At 38.9% G+C, this 25312-nt stretch overlaps 2 protein-coding genes across 3 annotated transcripts in view; one reads left to right on the forward strand and one right to left on the reverse strand.

Annotated features, from left to right (window-relative positions):
- Nucleotides 1-25312, reverse strand: part of LOC129416763 (hyaluronan-binding protein 2) — a 304383-nt gene that overhangs the window by 172889 nt on the left and 106182 nt on the right. The window lies entirely within an intron of this gene.
- Nucleotides 1-25312, forward strand: part of LOC141349179 (attractin-like protein 1) — a 226123-nt gene that overhangs the window by 158333 nt on the left and 42478 nt on the right. The window lies entirely within an intron of this gene.

A 25312-nucleotide genomic window follows, 5' to 3' on the forward strand; every position in this document is an offset into this window, starting at 1 on the left:
AAAAGTTGAGCTAAAGCATCATTCACTTTCAGTTTGTGTTTGCTGTGATGAGATTTTCTAGATGCTAATATATAACTGGTAACAAGCCAAATGGTTTTTATTTATAGGAAAATGAAGGTGTTGTAATCATTTAGAGTGATTGATTTTGTGTTGGAGTGAAAAGGAAACGGGTATTGATCTACGGTGTATAATTTATTTATCTGATCCTTTGTTCTATACATAATTAGGCTACTGTCAGAAAAATAAAGGCTTTGATATTGTCATTTCTAATGAGGATTTTTCACATTTAGTTATTGTTGATGACTTGTTTGTTTAGTCGGTCATCCATTCTGACTTTGACGAAGAGAAAGTTTGTAAAATATTTTTTTTTGTTTTTGATCAAACAAAAACAGCATCATCATCACCTATATCTTCATTTCCATCATCATAATGAACGACAGCATTTGTAAATATCATCCTTGAAATGTGATTTTGACTGCAAATCTTTATCAGGCTCTTAAAGCCATCGTGGCTTAATAAAACTGAGCATAAACCATTATGTGTTCAGCACAAAATATGATGTTTAATGATCCATACGTCTGCATTGTTCTCATCAATTATTTTAAGTGCTTTAAAAATGATGACAACTGTACAAAATGTCCTCATTCTTTCAATGTTCTTAGTTATGAAACTGAAGTTGACTTATTTCTTTAAAAACCCATTGCACTGGTACATTCACACGGGTTGCCGAACTGAATTGTACATCCGTTGGCATCGCGTCACTGCCGTTGCTCGCGGCAGAAGTTGAACATTTCTCAACTTTCAAGCGCCAACGTGTGCGTCAGCCAATTACGTTTATGCAAGACTGGAGAAAACAGGAGCATGTGTTGCTGCCACTGTGATTGGCTGTTGGTTACACTTCAAACACACCCACCGTCCAGCATTAATGCTGACGCCCCGTGTGAATGTACCTTTAAGATAAACCAGGAAAGTCTGGTTTTATTGCTAAAGTTCAATACTTTTGAATTGCTTGTTGGTAATTGTGTGATAGCAAATGTCCATACCAAATGTCCAATAATAATGAAGTTATGTCAACTTTTCACAAACCAAAACTTAAAATAGTAGGTTGAATTGGCAAAACCAAGTTGTTTTAACTTCATTCTGCATTTTTTACAGTGTAGGACACGAACTGTAATGGCAGTTGTTCAATTCAGACATAGACACTTAAAATTATTGTTAAAATCTAGTCATCTTGAACAACTGTACGTCACAGAAATGTAAGGGTTAACAGTGTAAAAATTAGCTTTTCCATTTTGCTCTTCTTATCATATTACCTGTAAAGTCTTTTAGACAAAGCAGATATTTCTGCTTGTAGTCAAACCCCTGAGTCATCTCTGTTCCCAGCAATCCTCAGTCCCTGCACTGTGGCCTGTTAGTTTCAGCCACATATTGATTGTGGCTGTGAATCATTCCCATTAATGCAGTTTTCCCATACCCTCATATAGATGAGATAGTAATATGAGACTTTAATTGTTCTCATCAGGAACCCAGTGCCACGGTCATCTATAGACTTCTGAGTAACCTGAGAAGAACCGCTTCTCTGGCCCTGACCTTGATCACGTCTGATAGACATCTAGTCATTATGTATCTCAAATTGTGCTTTAAAGCTTTCAAAATGTATTAGTGCATTGAGAGAACATATTTCTTGTTTCCTCATACAGTGAGGAAAATAAGTATTTGAACACCCTGCTCATGGAGGGGTCTAAAATTGTCATCGTAGGTGTATGTCCACTGTGAGAGACATAATCTAAAAAAAATCCAGAAATCACAATGTATGATTATTATGTTGGCTTTGAAAAAGCCAATATATTGTTATTGCTATTAAACTTATATCTTATTATGTTGGCTTTGACAAAGCCAACATACTGATATTGTATTTAAACTTATTATGTTGGCTTGACAAAGCCAACATACTGATATTGTATTTAAACTTATTATGTTGGCTTTGAAAAAGCCAACATATTGTTATTGCTTTTAAACTTATTATTATGTTGGCTTTGAAAAAGCCAACATACTGTTATTGCTTTTAAACTTATTATTATGTTGGCTTTGAAAAAGCCAACATATTGTTATTGCTTTTAAACGTATTATTATTATGTTGGCTTTGAAAAAGCCAACATATTGTTATTGCTTTTAAACTTATTATTATTATGTTGGCTTTGAAAAAGCCAACATATTGTTATTGCTTTTAAACTTATTAGTGGTGCTTGCATTTATGCAAAGCATCACTATTATTATTGCTCAGGGATATTATTATTATTATTATTCTTATGTCTGCACGTTTTTTCGGCGCGTAACTCGTCCCGCACGGTTTGCCGTAGTCCCATGAAGGAGGGCTCAAATCGACCGGTATATTGAAGAGATGGTGGCTATGACTTTTATAAGGGATCGGGTGCAGGATTTCTGAAAGGGGGGCGAAAAACCACCCGAAAAATCCCATTGACTTAACATTGCGCCCAACTTTGACGAGTCATAGCTCCGCTCGAGGATTTTATAGAAACATGTGGGTTACAACATTTGAAGAGGGTGGTAGGCTCTGTAAGAACATGGATAACAATGGGGTGTAAGTTGTACCCCTGGGGTGTAAGAGGTGCCCAAAAATGCCCAATGAAAAGTCAATGGGGCAAAATCCCATAGACTTACCATTGCAAAAATTTTGACGGGTCATAGGTACGAGGTCCGATTTTGTAGAAACATGTGGGTTACTAAATTTAAAGAGGGTGGTAGGCTATGTAAGAACATACATGACATTGGGGTTTAAGTTGTACCCCTGGGGTGTAAGAGGCACCCGAAAATTCCCATTGAGGAAACATGCCCATATAAGGGAATAAAACAGTTCCAGATGGGATATCTTTGCTTTACAGTGTCGTAGAGATAAGTGGGTGGGCTCATTTCACTCAGGCATCCAATCAGTCTCTCAGGATCATCCCAGAGCTATTAAGCCACGCCCATAGCAACCACTTTTGGACACCCTAGCAACATCTCCCATAGACTGCCATTATAAAATGCCCAGATGGATATCTTTGCACCACAGTGTCATAGAGACATGGGGGTGGGCTCATTTTACTCAGGCATCCAATCAGTCTCTCAGGATCCTTAAAGACTTACTAAGCCACGCCCCTAGCAACCACTTTTGAGCACCCTAGCAACATAAAATTCAAACAGTTATATCTCGGAATCAGAACATCGTAGAGACACGGGGGTTGGACCGTTTTACTTGTGTCTAGGGGTGTAACAATTGGGCACATAATTGGCCACTCCCAAGCCACGCCCCTAGCAACCAAATTTGAGCACCCTAGCAACCGAATAAACTAAGCCTTATATCTCCGCATCAGAACATCGTAGAGACACGGGGGTTGGACCGTTTTACTTGTGACTAGGGGTGTAACAATTGGGCACATAATTGGCCACTCCCAAACCACGCCCCTAGCAACCAAATTTGAGCACCCTAGCAACCGAATAAACTAAGCCTTATATCTCCGCATCAGAACATCGTAGAGACACGGGGGTTGGACCGTTTGACTCGTGACTTGGAGGGTAATCAGTAATGGATGCCAATTTTTCCCTAGCAACCAAATACAGTACCCTAGCAACAGAGTAAACAAAGCCTTATATCTCCGCATCAGAACATCGTAGAGACATGGGGTTTGGACCGTTTGACTCGTGACACGTAGGGTAATCACTAGTGGATGCCATTTTTTTCCCTAGCAACCAAATACAGTACCCTAGCAACAGAGTAAACAAAGCCTTAAATCTCCGCATCAGAACATCGTAGAGACACGGGGGTTGGACCGTTTGACTCGTGACTCGGCGGGTAATCACTAGTGGATGCCATTTTTTTCCCTAGCAACCAAATACAGTACCCTAGCAACAGAGTAAACAAAGCCTTATATCTCCGCATCAGAACATCGTAGAGACATAGGGTTTGGACCGTTTGACTCGTGACTCGGAGGGTAATCACTAGTGGATGCCATTTTTTTCCCTAGCAACCAAATACAGTACCCTAGCAACAGAGTAAACAAAGCCTTATATCTCCGCATCAGAACATCGTAGAGACACGGGGGTTGGACCGTTTGACTCGTGACTCGGCGGGTAATTACTAGTGGATGCCATTTTTTCCCCTAGCAACCAAATACAGTACCCTAGCAACAGAGTAAACAAAGCCTTATATCTCCGCATCAGAACATCGTAGAGACACGGGGGTTGGACCGTTTGACTTGTGACTCGGCGGGTAATCACTAGTGGATGCCATTTGTTCCCTAGCAACCAAATACAGTACCCTAGCAACAGAGTAAACAAAGCCTTATATCTCCGCATCAGAACATCGTACAGACACGGGGTTTGGACCGGTTGACTCGTGACTCGGCGGGTAATCACTAGTGGATGCCAATTTTTTCCCTAGCAACCAAATACAGTACCCTAGCAACAGAGTAAACAAAGCCTTATATCTCCGCATCAGAACATTGTACAGACACGGGGGTTGGACCGTTTGACTCGTGACTCGGAGGGTAATCACTAGTGGATGGCAATTTTTTCCCTAGCAACCAAATTCAGTACCCTAGCAACCAGATAAACATAGCCTTATATCTCAGCATCAGAACATCGTAGAGACACCGGAGTTGGATCGTTTTACTTTTGGCTTGGAGTATAATCATATATTGTTCCCCGAAATTTGCCACGGCAAGCACCACTTCACATTTTCTTCAGGAAATGTACCTATCTAGTTATTATTATTCTTCTTAGCACCCCAAAATTTCTGACACTAACTCGTCCCAGAGCTTTCAAGCTACATGCACCAAATTTCCCACGGACCTTAAGACTGGTCTGACTTAGTGTGCTATATCTTTTCTAACTGATGGGACCTTCCGAATTCCTAAACGGGGCGCTCAAAGACCCCAAAACTCCCATTTACTTAACATGGAGACAAACTTTGACGGGTCCTAGCTGCGAGTGAGAAACTTGTAGAAACTTGTGGCTTACCACATTTAAGGAGGCTGACAGGCTCTGTAAGAACATACATCAAAATGGGGTGTAAGCTGTACCCCTGGGGTGTGAGAGGCCCCCAAAATTTCCCATTGACTTATAATGGGGCAGGAAACATGCCCATATAAGGGAATAAAAGCGTCCCAGATGGAATATCTTCACTTTAGAGTGTCTTAGAGACATGGGGGTGGGTTCATTTTACTCAGTCATCCAATTACTCTCTTAGGATCGCCCCAGAGCTATTAAGCCACGCCCCTAGCAACAATTTTGGGTACCCTAGCAACATCTCCCATAGACTTCCATTATAAAAAGCCCAGATGGATATCTTTGCACCAGAGTGTCATAGAGACATGGGGGTGGGCTCATTTTACTCAGGCATCCAATCAATCTTAATAGGATTCTTATTGAGGTGTTAAGTCACGCCCCTAGCAACCAAATATGAGCACCCTAGCAACATAATAAACAAAGCCTTATATCTCTGGATCTGAACATCATAGAGACATGGGGGTTGGGTCTTTGGGTCATGTTAGCTTAATGCTAGCTTCATGCTAAGTCATACTTGCTTCATGCTAGTTTCATGCTAGCTTTATGCTAATTTCATAATAAATCTTGCTAACTTCATGTTAAATCATGCTAGCTTCATGCTAGTTCATGTTAGCAACATGGTAGCTTCATGCTAATTCATGTTAGCTTTATGCTAATTTCATGCTAATTCGTATTAACATCATGCTAGCTTCATGCTAATTCATGTTAACATCATGCTAGCTTCATGCTAATTCATGTTATCATCATGCTAGCTTTATGCTAATTCATGTTAACATCATGCTAGCTTCATGCTAATTCATGTTAGCATCATGCTAGCTTCATGCTAATTCATGTTAGCATCATGCTATCTTTATGTTAATTCATTTTAGCATCATGTTAACATCATGCTAGCTTCATGCTAATTCGTATTAGCATCATGCTAGCTTCATGCTAATTCGTATTAGCATTATGCTAGCTTCATGCTAATTCGTATTAGCATCATGGTAGCTTCATGTTAATTCGTATTAGGATCATGCTAGCTTCATGCTAATTCATGTTAACATCATGCTAGCTTCATGCTAATTCGTATTAGCACCATGCTAGCTTCATGCTAATTCGTATTAGCGTCATGCAAGCTTCATGCTAATTTGTATTAGCATCATGCTAGCTTCATGCTAATTCATGTTAGCATCATGCTAGCTTCATGCTAATTCATGTAAGCATCATGCTAGCTTCATGCTAATTCATGTTAGCATCATGGTAGCATCATGCTAATTCATGTTAGCCTCATGCTAATTCATGTTAGCATCATGCTAACTTCATGCTAATTCATGTTAGCATCATGCTAGCTTCATGCTAATTCCTGTTAGCATCATGGTAGCATCATGCTAATTCATGTTAGCCTCATGCTAATTCTTGTTAGCATCATGCTAGCTTCATGCTAATTCATGTTAGCATCATGTTAACATCATGCTAGCTTCATGCTAATTCGTATTAGCACCATGCTAGCTTCATGTTAATTCGTATTAGCATCATGCTAGCTTCTTGCTAATTCATGTTAGCATCATGCTAGCTTCATGCTAATTCATGTTAGCATCATGCTAACATCATGCTAGCTTCATGCTAATTCGTATTAGCACCATGCTAGCTTCATGCTAATTCGTATTAGCGTCATGCTAGCTTCATGCTAATTTGTATTAGCATCATGCTAGCTTCATGCTAATTCATGTTAGCATCATGCTAGCTTCATGCTAATTCATGTTAGCATCATGCTAGCTTCATGCTAATTCATGTTAGCATCATGGTAGCATCATGCTAATTCATGTTAGCATCATGTTAGCTTCATGCTAATTCGTATTAGCACCATGCTAGCTTCATGCTAATTCCTATTAGCGTCATGCTAGCTTCATGCTAATTCCTATTAGCGTCATGCTAGCTTCATGCTAATTCATGTTAGCATCATGCTAGCTTCATGCTAATTCGTATTAGCACCATGCTAGCTTAATGCTAATTCGTATTAGCGTCATGCTAGCTTCATGCTAATTTGTATTAGCACCATGCTAGCTTCATGCTAATTCGTATTAGCGTCATGCTAGCTTCATACTAATTCGTATTAGCATCATGCTAGCTTCATGCTAATTCATATTAGCACCATTCTAGCTTCATGCTAATTCGTATTAGCGTCATGCTAGCTTCATGTTAATTTGTATTAGCATCATGCTAGCTTCATGCTAATTCATGTTAGCATCATGCTAGCTTCATGCTAATTCATGTTAGCATCATGCTAGCTTCATGCTAATTCATGTTAGCATCATGCTAATTCATGTTAGCTTCATGCTAATTAATGTTAGCATCATGCTAGCTTCATGATTATTCATGTTAACATCATGTTAGCTTCATGCTAATTCATGTTAGCTTCATGTTAACATAATGCTAGCTTCATGCTAATCATGTTAGCATCATTCTAACTTCATGTTACATCTTGTTAGCTTCATGTTAAATCATGCTAGCTAAATTGTGCTAGCTTTATGCTAAATCATGCTAGCTTGATGTTAAATTATCATGCTAGCTTCATGCTAACTCATGCTAGCTTATGTTTGCTTCATGCTAAATCATGCTAGCTGTTTTAAACTTTCAGGCCAGGCTTTCTCAAGCCAACTTAAAGTTTGTCTTCAAACTTTTTCTATCTAGTTATTATGTTGGCTTGACAAAGCCAACATACTGTTATTGTAGTTAAACTTATTATTATTATGTTGGCTTGACAAAGCCAACATACTGTTCTTCGATCTAAGCTTAGTCTTATTATTATTATTATTATTATTATTCTTCTGGTCCACACTTTTTCTAACAGTAACTCCTCCTAGAGCTTTCAAGCTACACCCACAAAACTTTACAAAACTTTTAAGACTGGTACGTAGATTTATGCTATATCTTTTCTAACTGATGGGACCTACCGAATTCCTAAACGGGGCGCTCAAACACCCCAAATTTTCCATTGACTTAACATTGCGACAAACTTTGACGGGTCATAGCTGCAAGCGAGAAATTTGTAGAAACTTGTGGGTTACCACATTTGAAGAGGCTGGCAGGCTCTGTAAGAACATACATCACATTGGGGTGTAAGTCTCACCCCTGGGGTGTAAGAGGCACCCAAATTTCCCCATTGACTTATAATGGGGCAAGGAACATGCCCATATAAGGGAATAAAAGCGTCCCAGATGGAATATCTTCACTTTAGAGTGTCGTAGAGACATGGGGGTGGGCTCATTTTACTCAGGCATCCAATCAGTCTCTCTGGATCGTCTCATAGCTGTTAAGCCACGCCCCTAGCAACCATTTTTGGGTACCCTAGCAACATCTCCCATAGACTGCCATTATAAAATGCCCAGATGGATATCTTTGCAGCACAGTGTCACAGAGACATGGGGGTGGGCTCATTTTACTCAGGCATCCAATCAGTCTCTAAGGATTCTTATTGAGGTATTAAGCCACGCCCCTAGCAACCAAATATGAGCACCCTAGCAACATAATAAACAAAGCCTTATATCTCTGGATCCGAACATCATAGAGACATGGGGGTTGGGTCTTTTGGTCATGTTAGCCTTATGCTAGTTTCATGCTAAGTCATACTAGCTTCATGCTAGTTTCATGCTAGCTTCATGCTAATTTCATAATAAATCTTGCTAACTTCATGTTTATTCATGTTAACATCATGTTAGCTTCATGCAAATTCATGTTAGCATCATGTTAACTTCATGCTAATTCATGTTAGCATCATGCTAGCTTCATGCTAATTTATGTTAGCATCATGTTAGCTTCATGCTATTTCATGTTAACATCATGCTAGCTTCATGCTAATTCATGTTAGCATCATGTTAGCTTCATGCTATTTCATGTTAACATCATGCTAGCTTCATGCTAATTCATGTTAGCATCATGCTAGCTTCATGCTAATTCATGTTAGCATCATGCTAGCTTCATGCTAATTAATGTTAGCATCATGTTAGCTTCATGCTAATTCATGTTAGCATCATGCTAGCTTCATGCTAATTCATTTTAGCATCATGCTAACTTCATGTTAATTCATATTAGCATCATGCTAGCTTCATGCTAATTCATGTTAGCATCATGCTAGCTTCATGCTAATTCATGTTAGCATCATGCTAGCTTCATGCTAACTTCATGCTAATTCATGTTAGCATCATGCTAGCTTCATGCTAATTCATATTAGCATCATGCTAGCTTCATGCTAATTCATATTAGCATCATGCTAGCTTCATGCTAATTCATGTTAGCATCATGGTAGCTTCATGCTAATTCATGTTAGCATCATGCTAGCTTCATGCTAATTCATGTTAGCATCATGCTAGTTTCATGCTAATTCATGTTAGCATCATGCTAGCTTCATGCTAATTCATGTTAACATCATGTTAACTTCATGCTAATTCATGTTAGCATCATGCTAGCTTCATGCTAATTCATGTTAGCATCATGCTAGCTTCATGCTAACTTCATGCTAATTCATGTTAGCATCATGCTAGCTTCATGCTAATTCATATTAGCATCATGCTAGCTTCATGCTAATTCATATTAGCATCATGCTAGCTTCATGCTAATTCATGTTAGCATCATGTTAGCTTCATGCTAATTAATGTTAGCAACATGCTAACTTCATGCTAATTCATGTTAGCATCATGCTAGCTTCATGCTAATTCACGTTAGCATCATGCTAATTCATGTTAGCATCATGCTAGCTTCATGCTAATTCATGTTAACATCATGTTAGCTTCATGTTAGCATCACGTTAGCTTCATGTTAATTCATGTTAGCATCATGCTAGCTTCATGCTAATTCATGTTAGCATCATGCTACCTTCATGCTAATTCATATTAGCATCATGCTAGCTTCATGCTAATTCATGTTAGCATCATGTTAGCTTCATGCTATTTCATGTTAACATCATGCTAGCTTCATGCTAATTCATGTTAGCATCATGTTAGCTTCATGCTATTTCATGTTAACATCATGTTAGCTTCATGCTAATTCATGTTAGCATCATGCTAGCTTCATGCTAATTCATGTTAGCATCATGCTAGCTTCATGCTAATTAATGTTAGCATCATGTTAGCTTCATGCTAATTCATGTTAGCATCATGCTAGCTTCATGCTAATTCATTTTAGCATCATGCTAACTTCATGTTAATTCATATTAGCATCATGCTAGCTTCATGCTAATTCATGTTAGCATCATGCTAGCTTCATGCTAATTCATGTTAGCATCATGCTAGCTTCATGCTAACTTCATGCTAATTCATGTTAGCATCATGCTAGCTTCATGCTAATTCATATTAGCATCATGCTAGCTTCATGCTAATTCATATTAGCATCATGCTAGCTTCATGCTAATTCATGTTAGCATCATGGTAGCTTCATGCTAATTCATGTTAGCATCATGCTAGCTTCATGCTAATTCATGTTAGCATCATGCTAGTTTCATGCTAATTCATGTTAGCATCATGCTAGCTTCATGCTAATTCATGTTAGCATCATGTTAGCTTCATGCTAATTCATGTTAGCATCATGTTAGCTTCATGCTAATTCATGTTAGCTTCATGCTAATTCATGTTAGCATCATGCTAGCTTCATGCTAATTCATGTTAGCATCATGCTAGCTTCATGCTAATTCATGTTAGCATCATGTTAGCTTCATGCTAATTCATGTTAGCATCATGCTAGCTTCATGCTATTTCATGTTAGCATCATGCTATCTTCATGCTAATCATGCTAACTTGATGCTAGCTTCTTGTTAATCATGTTAGCTTCATGCTAGCTTCAGGCTAATCATGCTAGCTTCATGCTAAATCAGGCTAGCTTCATACTTAAACATACTAACAGCCAGATAGCCTACTAAACTATACATCTGTCAAACCTTTTTAAACATACAGGCTACGCTTTGTCAAGACAACATAAAGTTTGTCAACAAACTTTTCTATCTAGTTATTATTATGTTGGCTTGACAAAGCCAACATACTGATATTGTATTTAAACTTATTATTATTATTCTTCTTCTTCTTCTTCTTCTTCTTCTTCTGAGACTAAAATTTCTGCGGCTAACTCGTCCGACAGCTTTCAAGCTACATCCACGAAATTTTCCACGGACATTCTGACTGGTCTAAAGAAGTGTGCTATATCTTTTTGACGGGATCCGACTTACAGAATTCCTAAAACGGGACATAAAACTTCCGAAAAGTCCCATTTACTTAACATTGCAACAAACTTTGACAGGTCATAGCTCCGAGTGAGAAATTTGTAGAAACTTGTGGCTTACCATATTTAAGGAGGCTGACAGGCACTGTGAGAACATACCTCACATTGGGGTGTAAGTTTCACCCCTGGGGTGTAGGAGGCCCCCAAAATTCCTCATTGACTTATAACGGGGCAGGAAACACGCCCATATAAGGGAATAAAAACGTTCCAGATGGAATATCTTCGCTTTACAGTGTCATAGAGACATGGGGGTGGGCTCATTTTACTCAGGCATCCAATCAGTCTCTCTGGATCATCCCATAGCAATTAAGCCACGCCCCTAGCAACCATTTTTGGGCACCCTAGCAACATCTCCCATAGACTGCCCTTATAAAATGCCCAGATGGATATCTTTGCAGCACAGTGTCACAGAGACATGGGGGTGGGCTCATTTTACTCAGGCATCCAATCAGTCTCTAAGGATTCTTATTGAGCTATTAAGCCACGCCCCTAGCAACCAAATATGAGCACCCTAGCAACATAATAAACAAAGCCTTATATCTCTGGATCCGAACATCATAGAGACATGGGGGTTGGGTCTTTTGGTCATGTTAGCTTCATGTTAGCTTCAGGCTAAGTCATACTAGCTTCATGCTAGTTTCATGCTAGCTTTATGCTAATTTCATAATAAATCTTGCTAATTCTTGCTAATTTTTTTATATATTTGGTCATTTTCTGTCGAAGTGATATTAAACCCTGTTTTTGAGTGGGGTTTCTGAGAAGAGTGGGGGTTTTACGGACTGATACCGGTCGCAGTTTTTGTCTTTTGGCCCTTTCCTGTCGCTGAGTGCTGGATCGGAGGATAAACTTGCTTACCTTTCTATCGGCTGCTGCTGTTACCGCGGCGCGCTTGCAGTGTTCATACCTCCTGTGGATTTAAATTACACCAACTACACCTGTGGATTTAAACTACACCAACTGCTGTCTATCAGCCCTCTGTTTCTCGGGTTGTGGATTAATCTGGATCTATTGTCATCATCGGGCGTGCGTGCAGTGTACATATCTCTTGTGGATTTAAACTACACCAACTGGTGAGTGACTGAATTATGATCTTGTTTCCTTCTCGCTGGGCTGTTTTGCTTTGTCTATGGTGTATCGTCACTTGGAATTGTGAAAGATACTCCAGGGCGTACATATCTCACGCCATCATCATGCGACTTAAATATACAACTTCAGAACTTTTGCATATGAAAAACTGCACTACAACTAGCCTTGCATCTGATGTTTACTCAGTGTGCACTGAGATGGGGATAATCCGCCGCCCGCGATATGTTCATCGTGGAGTTCGTCCATTACGAAAAACAAACGAAACGGCATTAGGATATATACCTACTATATCGTCGACCGTCAGACGGACTCAGCGTCATGTGACATCCCAGCTCGGTGTAAATATTTATAATCTTCGGGCGCTATCGAAGATGTCTACGTACTCTGCAAAAGAGCAGGCAAAGGATGTGGGGTCAATAAAATCAGCGCTGATAAATGCAAGATCAGCAGTGAATAAAACATTCTTATTAAACGATTTCTTTTTATCACAAAACTTGGATTTCATGTTTATCACCGAAACCTGGTTCACTGAAAATGATCAAAGCCCCTTTTCTGAACTTCTTCCTATAAACTGCAACTTTCTTAGTCGCCCCAGAAAGTCACGAAAGGGTGGTGGAATTGCTGTTATTTTTAAAAATATGTTTAAATGTAGACTCTTACCAATTGACAGTTATGATAGTTTTGAGTCCATGCTATGTAAAGTTGAACTCCCATGTCCTCTTGTCATTGCAGTGATTTATAGACCACCAAACGCAAAAAGTGACTTTTTGAAAGATTTCTCTGATTTTTTATCGGTTATTGTCACTAGAGGAGATAATCTTTTAATTGTTGGTGATTTTAATATTCATCTGTGTTGTCCCTCAAGGCCTCTTGTAAGTGAGTTTCTACAGCTTATTGACTCTTTTAACCTTAAGCAATCAGTATCAGGCCCCACACACAAGTTAGGGCATACACTTGATCTTGTACTTTCTTCCGGGTTTTCCATCAAAGACATTTATGCAAGTGATTCTGGTTTGTCTGATCATTGGCCTGTTGTTTTCGACAGTGAGTTTGCATGCTGTCTCCCTGTATATCAGCCATCTACTTATTTTGTTCGCCCTGTAAATTCATCTACTGCTATGTATTTTAAGGATTTGTTTTTAGCTTCAGTACCTGGAAATACCACACATGTATCACATGGCATGGATGTTGAGGACATGGTCATTAATTTCAATACCTCTTGTACTGATGTATTAAATGCAGTTGCTCCTCTTAAAGTAAAGAAAACTAAAAGGGAAAAACAGCCCTGGCTGAATGAAGATACTAAATCTTTAAGAAAAACATGCAGAAAAGCAGAAAGAATATGGAAACGGGACAAACTGCAAATATCGTACCAACTTTTGCAAGCTTGTCTGTCTCAATATCAGAAAGCTGTCTCTTTATCAAGGGCCAACTATTTCTCCAGTTTAGTTTCAAAAAATTCTCACTGTCCGAAGACTTTATTTTCCACCTTAAATTCTGTGCTAAATCCTCAAAACTCACTTGGTTTAGTACCAAGTGTAGCTCTGTGTGAGAAGTTTTGTAGCTTCTTTATAGACAAGATTGTGGGTATTAGATCACAGATATCATCATCTTCATTTAATAGTTATGATACTGTACAGACTACTTCTGTTCGTTTTTACGATTTTCAGGCCATATCCTACCCTGAATTGTTGGCTTTGGTTTCAAATATGAAACTAACTACTTGTTCTCTTGATATTATTCCTGCTGCCGTTTTTAAGGAGGTATTGGATGCTGTACTACCTAGTGTACTCTCTATTATAAATGCCTCCCTGTATAATAGTACTGTGCCATCCTGTTTAAAACATGCTGTGGTTCACCCTCTGTTAAAAAAACCAAATCTTGATTCTTCCGAATTTCAAAATTACAGACCAATCTCCAAATTGCCCTTTTTGTTAAAAGGTCTGGAAAAAGTGGTTTTAGGTCAACTTCCATCCAATTTAATCTCAAATAACCTCCTGGATCCTTTTCAGTCCGCATTTAAGGCCAAACACAGCACCGAGTCTGCTCTATTAAGAGTGACAAATGACATTCTGTTATCAGTCTACTCTGGAAATTGTGCAGTACTTGTACTCTTGGAACTAAGTGCAGCTTTTGACACGGTGGACCATCGTATTTTGTTGAAAAGATTACACTCTGAGGTTGGTATTTGTGGTGCGGCCTTAGATTGGTTTGAGTCCTACCTCTCAAATAGAACAATATCTGTAGAAATTGGAGAATTTTCATCATCATCAGTACCAATTACTTGTGGGGTGCCTCAGGGTTCAATTCTGGGTCCAGTTTTATTTTCTCTTTATATGCTTCCACTGCGTTTAATCTTTGAACGTTATAAGATCTCTTATCACATCTATGCAGATGATACCCAGCTCTATTTACCACTAGACTTGGGTGGTGATTCTGTTTGTTCTTTGTTAGCATGTTTAAAGGACATAAAAGGATGGATGGATGAAAATTTTCTGCAGTTAAATGAAAACAAGACAGAGGTTATCTTGTTTGGCTCTAAGCTACAGATTGAAAATCATAGTAAAACCTTGAGTCATCTTCAGTCAAAACATCATGCATATGTTAAAAATCTAGGGGTTATCTTTGATTCTGATATGAAGTTTGACAAACAAATAAACTCTGTGGTCAGAGCTAGTTTTTTCCAGCTAAAGCGGCTCAAAAAATTAAAGCAAATCCTTTGCTTTAAGGATCTGGAGATTGTTATTCACGCATTTATATCTTCAAGGCTTGACTATTGTAATGCCCTGTACGCTGGAATTAGTCAGTCATCTCTATCACGTCTACAAATTGTCCAAAATGCTGCTGCTCGCTTTTTGACGGGAACCAAAAAGCGAGAACACATTTCACAATTTCAGGCCTCTCTTCATTGGCTCCCTGTGAAACAAAGAATTGATTTTAAAGTTCTTATTTACGTGTTTAAAGCTCTACATGGTCTTGCCCCTATTTATATATCGGAACTTTTATGTTTTTATTCGCCTCAGAGATCACTTCGATCTTCATTTCAGCTACTTTTAAATGTTCCGAAATCGCGCCTGAAAACAAGAGGAGACAGATCTTTTTCAGTTTACGCCCCAAAACTTTGGAACGCACTTCCAGTTACAATCAGAGCCACTCCCACATTAAATGCTTTCAAAGCATCAATTAAAACCTACCTTTTTTCTCAGGCCTACTCATAGACAGGTTTTATATTGTAGATTACTTTTATACGCTATAAGCTGTGGTGTTACTATGTATACATGATTGTGTTTTGTTCTGTTTTTATCTAATTTACATAGCTTTTTAAATTTTTTGCACTGTTGTTTTGCTTGTGAAGCACTTTGGTCAACATTCGTGTTGTGTAAAGGTGCTATATAAATAAAAAACCTTGACCTTGACCTTGAACGTCATGCTTATTCATGTTAGCATCATGCTAGCTTCATGCTAATTCATGTTAGCATCATGCTAGCTTCATGCTAATTCATGTTAGCATCATGCTAGCTTCATGCTAATTCATGTTAGCATCATGCTAGCTTCATGCTAATTCATGTTAGCTTCATGCTAATTCATGTTAGCTTCATGCTAGCTTCATGCTAATTCATGTTAGCATCATGCTAGCTTCATGCTAATTCATGTTAGCATCATGCTAGCTTCATGCTAATTCATGTTAGCATCATGCTAGCTTCATGCTAATTCATGTTAGCATCATGCTAGCTTCATGCTAATTCATGTTAGCTTCATGCTAATTCATGTTAGCTTCATGCTAGCTTCATGCTAATTCATGTTAGCATCATGCTAGCTTCATGCTAATTCATGTTAGCATCATGCTAGCTTCATGCTAATTCATGTTAGCATCATGCTAGCTTCATGCTAATTCATGTTAGCATCATGTTAGCTTCATGCTAATTCATGTTAGCATCATGCTAGCTTCATGCTAATTCATGTTAGCATCATGCTAGCTTCATGCTAATTCATGTTAGCATCATGCTAGCTTCATGCTAATTCATGTTAGCATCATGCTAGCTTCATGCTAATTCATGTTAGCATCATGCTAGCTTCATGCTAATTCATGTTAGCATCATGCTAGCTTCATGCTAATTCATGTTAGCATCATGCTAGCTTCATGCTAATTCATGTTAGCATCATGCTAGCTTCATGCTAATTCATGTTAGCATCATGCTAGCTTCATGCTAATTCATGTTAGCATCATGCTAGCTTCATGCTAATTCATGTTAGCATCATGCTAGCTTCATGCTAATTCATGTTAGCTTCATGCTAATTCATGTTAGCTTCATGCTAGCTTCATGCTAATTCATGTTAGCATCATGCTAGCTTCATGCTAATTCATGTTAGCATCATGCTAGCTTCATGCTAATTCATGTTAGCATCATGCTAGCTTCATGCTAATTCATGTTAGCATCATGCTAGCTTCATGCTAATTCATGTTAGCTTCATGCTAATTCATGTTAGCTTCATGCTAGCTTCATGCTAATTCATGTTAGCATCATGCTAGCTTCATGCTAATTCATGTTAGCATCATGCTAGCTTCATGCTAATTCATGTTAGCATCATGCTAGCTTCATGCTAATTCATGTTAGCATCATGTTAGCTTCATGCTAATTCATGTTAGCATCATGCTAGCTTCATGCTAATTCATGTTAGCATCATGCTAGCTTCATGCTAATTCATGTTAGCATCATGCTAGCTTCATGCTAATTCATGTTAGCATCATGCTAGCTTCATGCTAATTCATGTTAGCATCATGCTAGCTTCATGCTAATTCATGTTAGCATCATGCTAGCTTCATGCTAATTCATGTTAGCATCATGCTAGCTTCATGCTAATTCATGTTAGCATCATGCTAGCTTCATGCTAATTCATGTTAGCATCATGCTAGCTTCATGCTAATTCATGTTAGCATCATGCTAGCTTCATGCTAATTCATGTTAGCATCATGCTAGCTTCATGCTAATTCATGTTAGCATCATGCTAGCTTCATGCTAATTCATGTTAACATCATGCTAACTTCATGCTAATTCATGTTAGCATCGTGCTAGCTTCATGCTAATCATGCTAACTTGATGCTAGCTTCATGCTAATCATGTTAGCTTCATGCTAGCTTCATGCTAATTCATGTTAGCATCATGCTAGCTTCATGCTAATTCATGTTAGCATCATGCTAGCTTCATGCTATTTCATGTTAGCATCATGCTAGCTTCATGCTAATCATGCTAATCATGCTAACTTGATGCTAGCTTCATGCTAATCATGTTAGCTTCATGCTAGCTTCAGGCTAATCATGCTAGCTTTATGTTAAATCAGGCTAGCTTCATACTTAAACATACTAACAGCCAGATAGCCTACTAAACTAAACTTCTGTCAAACCGTTTTTAACGTTCAGGCCAGGCTTTGTCAAGCCAACATAAAGTTTGTCAACAAACTTTTCTATCTAGTTATTATTATTTTTCTTCTGAGACTAAATTTCTGCAGCTAACTCGTCCGACAGCTTTCAAGCTACATCCACCAAATTTTCCACGGACATTCTAACTGGTCTGAAGAAGTGTGCTATGACTTTTTGAAGGGATCCGACTTACAGAATTCCTAAAACGGGAAATAAAAATTCCGAAAGTCCCATTGACTTAACATTGGACAAACTTTGACGGGTTCTAGCTGCGAGCGAGAATTTTGTAGAAACTTGTGGCTTACCACATTTGAAGAGGCTGGCAGGCACTGTGAGAACATACCTCACATTGGGGTGTAAGTTTCACCCCTGGGGTGTAAGAGGCCCCCAAAATTCCCCATTGACTTATAACGGGGCAGGAAACACGCCCATATAAGGGAATAAAACGTTCCAGATGGAATATCTTCGCTTTACAGTGTCATAGAGACATGGGGGTGGGCTCATTTTACTCAGGCATCCAATCAGTCTCTCTGGATCGTCCCATAGCTATTAAGCCACGCCCCTAGCAACCATTTTTGGGCACCATAGCAACATCTCCCATAGACTGCCATTATAAAATGCCCAGATGGATATCTTTGCAGCACAGTGTCACAGAGACATGGGGGTGGGCTCATTTTACTCAGGCATCCAATCAGTCTCTAAGGATTCTTATTGAGGTATTAAGCCACGCCCCTAGCAACCAAATATGAGCACCCTAGCAACATAGTAAACAAAGCCTTATATCTCTGGATCCGAACATCATAGAGACATGGGGGTTGGGTCTTTTGGTCATGTTAGCTTCATGCTAACTTCATGCTAAGTCATACTAGCTTCATGCTAGTTTCATGCTAGCTTTATGCTAATTTCATAATAAATCTTGCTAACTTCATGCTTATTCATGTTAGCATCATGCTAGCTTCATACTAAATCATGTTAGCATCATGCTAGCTTCATGCTAATTCATGTTAGCATCATGCTAGCTTCATGCTAATTCATGTTAGCATCATGCTAACTTCATGTTAATTCATGTTAGCATCATGCTAGCTTCATGCTAATTCATGTTAGCATCATGCTAGCTTCATGCTAATTCATGTTAGCATCATGCTAGCTTCATGCTAATTCATGTTGGCATCATGCTAGCTTCATGCTAATTCATGTTAGCATCATGCTAGCTTCATGCTAATTCATGTTAGCATCATGCTAGCTTCATGGTAATTCATGTTAGCATCATGCTAGCTTCATGCAAATTCATTTTAGCATCATGCTAGCTTCATGCTAATTCATGTTAGCATCATGCTAGCTTCATGCTAATTCATCTTAGCATCATGCTAGCTTCATGCTAATTCATGTTAGCATCATGCTAGCTTCATGCTAATTCATGTTAGCATCATGCTAGCTTCATGCTAATTCATGTTAGCATCATGCTACCTTCATGCTAATTCATGTTAGCATCATGCTAGCTTCATGCTAATTCATGTTAGCATCATGCTAGCTCCATGCTAATTCATGTTAGCATCATGCTAGCTTCATGCTAATTCATGTTAGCATCATGCTAGCTTCATGCTATTTCATGTTAGCATAATGCTAGCTTCATGCTATTTCATGTTAGCATCATGCTAGCTTCATGCTAATCATGCTTACTTGATGTTAGCTTCATGCTAATCGTGTTAGCTTCATGCTAGCTTCATGCTAATTTATGTTAACATCATGCTAGCTTTATGCTATTTCATGTTAGCATCATGCTAGCTTCATGCTAATCATGCTAACTTGATGCTAGCTTCATGCTAATCATGTTAGCTTCATGCTAGCTTCAGGCTTATCATGCTAGCTTCATGTTAAATCAGACTAGCTTCATACTTAAACATACTAACAGCCAGATGGTCTACTAAACTAAACTTCTGTCAAACCGTTTTAAACGTTCAGGCCAGGCTTTGTCAAGCCAACATAAAGTTTGTCAACAAACTTTTCTATCTAGTTATTATTATTCTTTCTTATCCCCCCAAAATTTCTGACACTAACTCGTCCTAGGGCTTTCAAGCTACATGCACCAAATTTTCCACAGACCTTCAGACTGGTCTGACTTAGTGTGCTATATCTTTTCTAACTGATGGGACCTTCCGAATTCCTAAACGGGGGTCTCGAACACCCCAAAATTTCCATTGACTTAACATTGAGACAAACTTTGACGGGTCATAGCTGTGAGTAAGAAACTTGTAGAAACTTGTGGCTTACCACATTTAAGGTGGCTGACAGGCTCTGTAAGAACATACATCACAATGGGGTGTAAGCTGTACCCCTGGGGTGTAAGAGGCCCCCAAAATTTCCCATTGACTTATAATGGGGCAGGAAGCATGCCCATATAAGGGAATAAACGCGTCCCAGATGGAATATCTTTACTTTAGAGTGTCGTAGAGACATGGGGGTGGGCTCATTTTACTCAGTCATCCAATCAGTCTCTTAGGATCGCCCCAAAGCTATTTAGCCACGCCCCTAGCAACAATTTTGGGTACCCTAGCAACATCTCCCATAGACTACCATTATAAAAAGCCCAGATGGATATCTTTACACCAGAGTGTCATAGAGACATAGGGGTGGGCTCATTTTACTCAGGCATCCAATCAGTCTTAATAGGATTCTTATTGAGGCATTAAGCCACGCCCCTAGCAACCAAATTTGAGCACCCTAGCAACATAATAAACAAAGCCTTATATCTCTTGGTCTGAACATCATAGAGGCATGGGGGTTGGGTCTTTGGGTCATGTTAGCTTCATGCTAGCTCCATGCTAAGTCATACTAGCTTCATGCTAGTTTCATGCTAGCTTTATGCTAATTTCATAATAAATCTTGCTAACTTCATGCTAAATCATGTTAGCTGCACGCCAAATAGTGCTAGCGTCATGCTAATCATGTAAGCATCATGCTAATCATGCTAGCTTCACGTTAAATCATGCTAGCTTAATGCTAATCATGCTAACCTCATGCTTACTTCATGCTAATCATGGTAGCCTCATGCTAGCTTCATGCTAATCATGCTAGCATCATGCTAGCTTCATGCTAATCATGCTATAATCATGCTAGCTTCATGCTTATCATGTTAGAATCATGTTAGCTTCATGCTAATCATGCTAGAATCATGCTAGTTTCATTCTAGCATTATGCTAGCTTCATGGTAATCATGCTAGCATCATGCTAGCTTCATGCTAATCATGCTAGCAACATGTTAGCAACATGCTAGCTTCATGCTTATCATGTTAGCATCATGCTAGCTTCATGCTAATCATGCTAGCATCATGCTAGCCTCATGCTAATCATGCTAGCTTCATGCTAATCATGCTAGCATCATGCTAGCTTCATGCTAATCATGCTAACATCATGCTAGCTTCATGCTAATCATGCTAGCATCATGCTAGCTTCATGCTAATCATGCTAGCATCATGCTAGCTTCATGCTAATCATGCTAGCATCATGTTAGCTTCATGCTAATCATGCTAACATCATGCTAGCTTCATGCTAATCATGCTAGCATCATGCTAGCTTCATGCTAATCATGCTAGCATCATGCTAGCTTCATGCTTATCATGCTAGTTTCATGCTAATCATGCTGGCTTCATGCTACCATCATGCTAGCTTCATGCTAATCATGCTAGCATCATGCTAGCTTCATGCTAATCATGCTAGCATCATGCTAGCTTCATGCTAATCATGCTACCATCATGCTAGCTTCATGCTAATCATGCTAGCATCATGCTAGCTTCATGCTAATCATGCTAATCATGCTAGCATCATGCTAGCTTCATGCTTATCATGCTAGATTCATGCTAATCATGCTAGCTTCATGCTAGCATCATGCTAGCTTCATGCTAATCATGCTAGCATCATGCTAGCTTCATGCTAATCATGCTAGCATCATGCTAGCTTCATGTTAATCATGCTAGCATCATGCTAGCTTCATGGTAATCATGCTAGCATAATGTTAGCTTCATGCTAATCATGCTAGCATCATGTTAGCTTCATGCTTGTCATGCTTGCATCATGTTAGCTTCATGCTAATCATGCTTGCCTCATGCTAGATTCATGCTAATCATGCTAGCATCATGCCAGCTTCATGCTAATCATGCTTGCATCATGCTAGCTTCATGCTAATCATGATCATGCTAGCTTCATGCTTATCATGTTAGCATCATGCTAAATCATGCTACCTTCATACTTAAACATTCTAACAGCCAGATAGCCTACTAAACTAAACTTCTGTCAAACCGTTTTAAACGTTCAAGCTACGCTTTTTCAAGCCAACATAAAGTTTGTCTTCAAACTTTAATATCTAGTTATTATTATTATTCTTTCTTATCCCCCCAAAATTTCTGACACTAACTCGTCCTAGGGCTTTCAAGCTACATGCACCAAATTTTCCACAGACCTTCAGACTGGTCTGACTTAGTGTGCTATATCTTTTCTAACTGATGGGACCTTCCGAATTCCTAAACGGGGGTCTCAAACACCCCAAAATTTCCATTGACTTAACATTGAGACAAACTTTGACGGGTCATAGCTGTGAGTAAGAAACTTGTAGAAACTTGTGGCTTACCACATTTAAGGTGGCTGACAGGCTCTGTAAGAACATACATCACAATGGGGTGTAAGCTGTACCCCTGGGGTGTAAGAGGCCCCCAAAATTTCCCATTGACTTATAATGGGGCAGGAAGCATGCCCATATAAGGGAATAAACGCGTCCCAGATGGAATATCTTTACTTTAGAGTGTCGTAGAGACATGGGGGTGGGCTCATTTTACTCAGTCATCCAATCAGTCTCTTAGGATCGCCCCAAAGCTATTTAGCCACGCCCCTAGCAACAATTTTGGGTACCCTAGCAACATCTCCCATAGACTACCATTATAAAAAGCCCAGATGGATATCTTTACACCAGAGTGTCATAGAGACATAGGGGTGGGCTCATTTTACTCAGGCATCCAATCAGTCTTAATAGGATTCTTATTGAGGCATTAAGCCACGCCCCTAGCAACCAAATTTGAGCACCCTAGCAACATAATAAACAAAGCCTTATATCTCTTGGTCTGAACATCATAGAGGCATGGGGGTTGGGTCTTTGGGTCATGTTAGCTTCATGCTAGCTCCATGCTAAGTCATACTAGCTTCATGCTAGTTTAATGCTAGCTTTATGCTAATTTCATAATAAATCTTGCTAACTTCATGCTAAATCATGCTAACTTCATGTTAAATCTTGTTAGCTGCACGCTAAATAGTGCTAGCGTCATGCTAATCATGTTAGCATCATGCTAATCATGCTAGCTTTACGTTAAATCATGCTAGCTTCATGCTAATCATGCTAACCTTATGCTTACTGCATGTTAATCATGGTAGCCTCATGCTAGCTTCATGCTAATCATGCTAGCATCATGCTAGCTTCATGCTAATCATGCTAGAATCATGCTAGCTTCATGCTAATCATGCTAGCTTCATGCTAATCATGCTAGAATCAAGCTAGTTTCATGCTAACATCATGCTAACTTCATGCTAATCATATTAACATCATGCTAGCTTCATGCTAATCATGCTAACATCATGCTAGCTTCATGCTAATCATGCTAACATCATGTTAATCATTCTAGCATCATGCTAGCTTCATGCTAATCATGCTAGCATCATGCTAGCTTCATGCTAATCATGCTAGCATCATGCTAGCTTCATGCTAATCATGCTAGCATCATGCTAGCTTCATGCTAATCATGCTAGCATCATGCTAGCTTCATGCTAATCATGCTAGAATCATGCTAGCTTCATGCTAATCATGCTAGCTTCATGCTAATCATGCTAGAATCATGCTAGTTTCATGCTAACATCATGCTAGCTTCATGCTAATCATGCTAGCATCATGCTAGCTTCATGCTAATCATGCTAGCATCATGCTAATCATGCTAGCATCATGCTAGCTTCATGCTAATCATGCTAGCATCATGCTAGCTTCATGCTAATCATGCTAGCATCATGCTAGCTTCATGCTAATCATGCTAAGATCATGCTAGCTTCATGCTAATCATGCTAAGATCATGCTAGCTTCATGCTAATCATGCTAGCATCATGCTAGCTTCATGCTAATCATGCTAGCATCATGCTAGCTTCATGCTAATCATGCTAACATCATGCTAGCTTCATGCTAATCATGCTAGCATCATGCTAGCTTCATGCTAATCATGCTAACATCATGCTAGCTTCATGCTAATCATGCTAGCATCATGCTAGCTTCATGCTAATCATGCTAGCATCATGCTAGTTTCATGCTAATCATGCTAGCATCATGCTAGCTTCATGCTAATCATGCTAGCATCATGCTAGCTTCATGCTAATCATGCTAGCATCATGCTAGCTTCATGCTAATCATGCTAGCATCATGCTAGCTTCATGCCAATCATGCTAACATCAGGCTAACTTCATGCTAATCATGCTACCTTCATACTTAAAGGAGCGGTGAATCAAAAACTCAATTTTAACTTGATAATTTGTTATATAAGAGGTCATCATACTTAAATGAACATCCTGCAAGTTTCAGAACTGAAAACGTCCGTGCTACTGAAATATAATTGTCTTTGGCACCAAGCCAGCTAAAAACTCCAGTCTAAAATTCGGAAATCTATGACGTCAAAGTAGAATTGAAACACCTCCCCATAACCAAAAGGACAAGTCTACTTTTGTAGCCCCGCCCACAGCTTCGCGTGACACGTGTGTCTCAGTAAGTAAACATGTCTTTAAAGATTGACAAATTTAACCAAAATGACTTTTTAAATACATTTTTTCTGAGAGACTTTTATTTTGACGCGGTGATCTGTTATGATACCATGGAAACGCTTTTTCGGTTTTGAAAGAACCGCGTGGGAACAACCATGGGAACAACACAGAAGCTAAATACTTCAATTTGGAGGCTTGGAACCTAACATTAGCAATATGCTTGGATAAAGTTTGCTTTTGAAGAAGTTCCAGCTCGTGTGGGGAGCGTTTGTTAACGTTGTGGACATGGATTCATTTGTAAAGAAGTCGATGCTGGATTTGCAGAGAGACTCAGTCAGAAGCACCACTTATATTGGATCTGACAACAATGACACAGCAGTATAATTCACAGTAAGACATTTTACTTTATTTAAGTTACTGCGTTTCACTATTGCTTTGTTAAAAGAGATTGCTTGATGTGTCATGTTGTAACATCCGTGTCTAAATACGTTTGTTGACTGTTTTAATTTACTAAAAACATTAAACGATTAATAAAGGTACAACACTTAACAATACGACTGTAATTTAAAGGTAGAAATATACAAAGTTAGTTATAAGGAAGGATTTATCAACCGCAGTTTAGATTCTGATACCCGTTTACTGTGTTGTATACGGTAACTATACATTATACAAACTAATAATCATGCTAACTTCATGTTAGCTTCATGCTAATCA

The sequence above is a fragment of the Misgurnus anguillicaudatus genome, chromosome 11 (assembly GCF_027580225.2).
Source record: "Misgurnus anguillicaudatus chromosome 11, ASM2758022v2, whole genome shotgun sequence".
In the NCBI taxonomy this organism is placed as follows: Eukaryota; Metazoa; Chordata; class Actinopteri; order Cypriniformes; family Cobitidae; genus Misgurnus; species Misgurnus anguillicaudatus.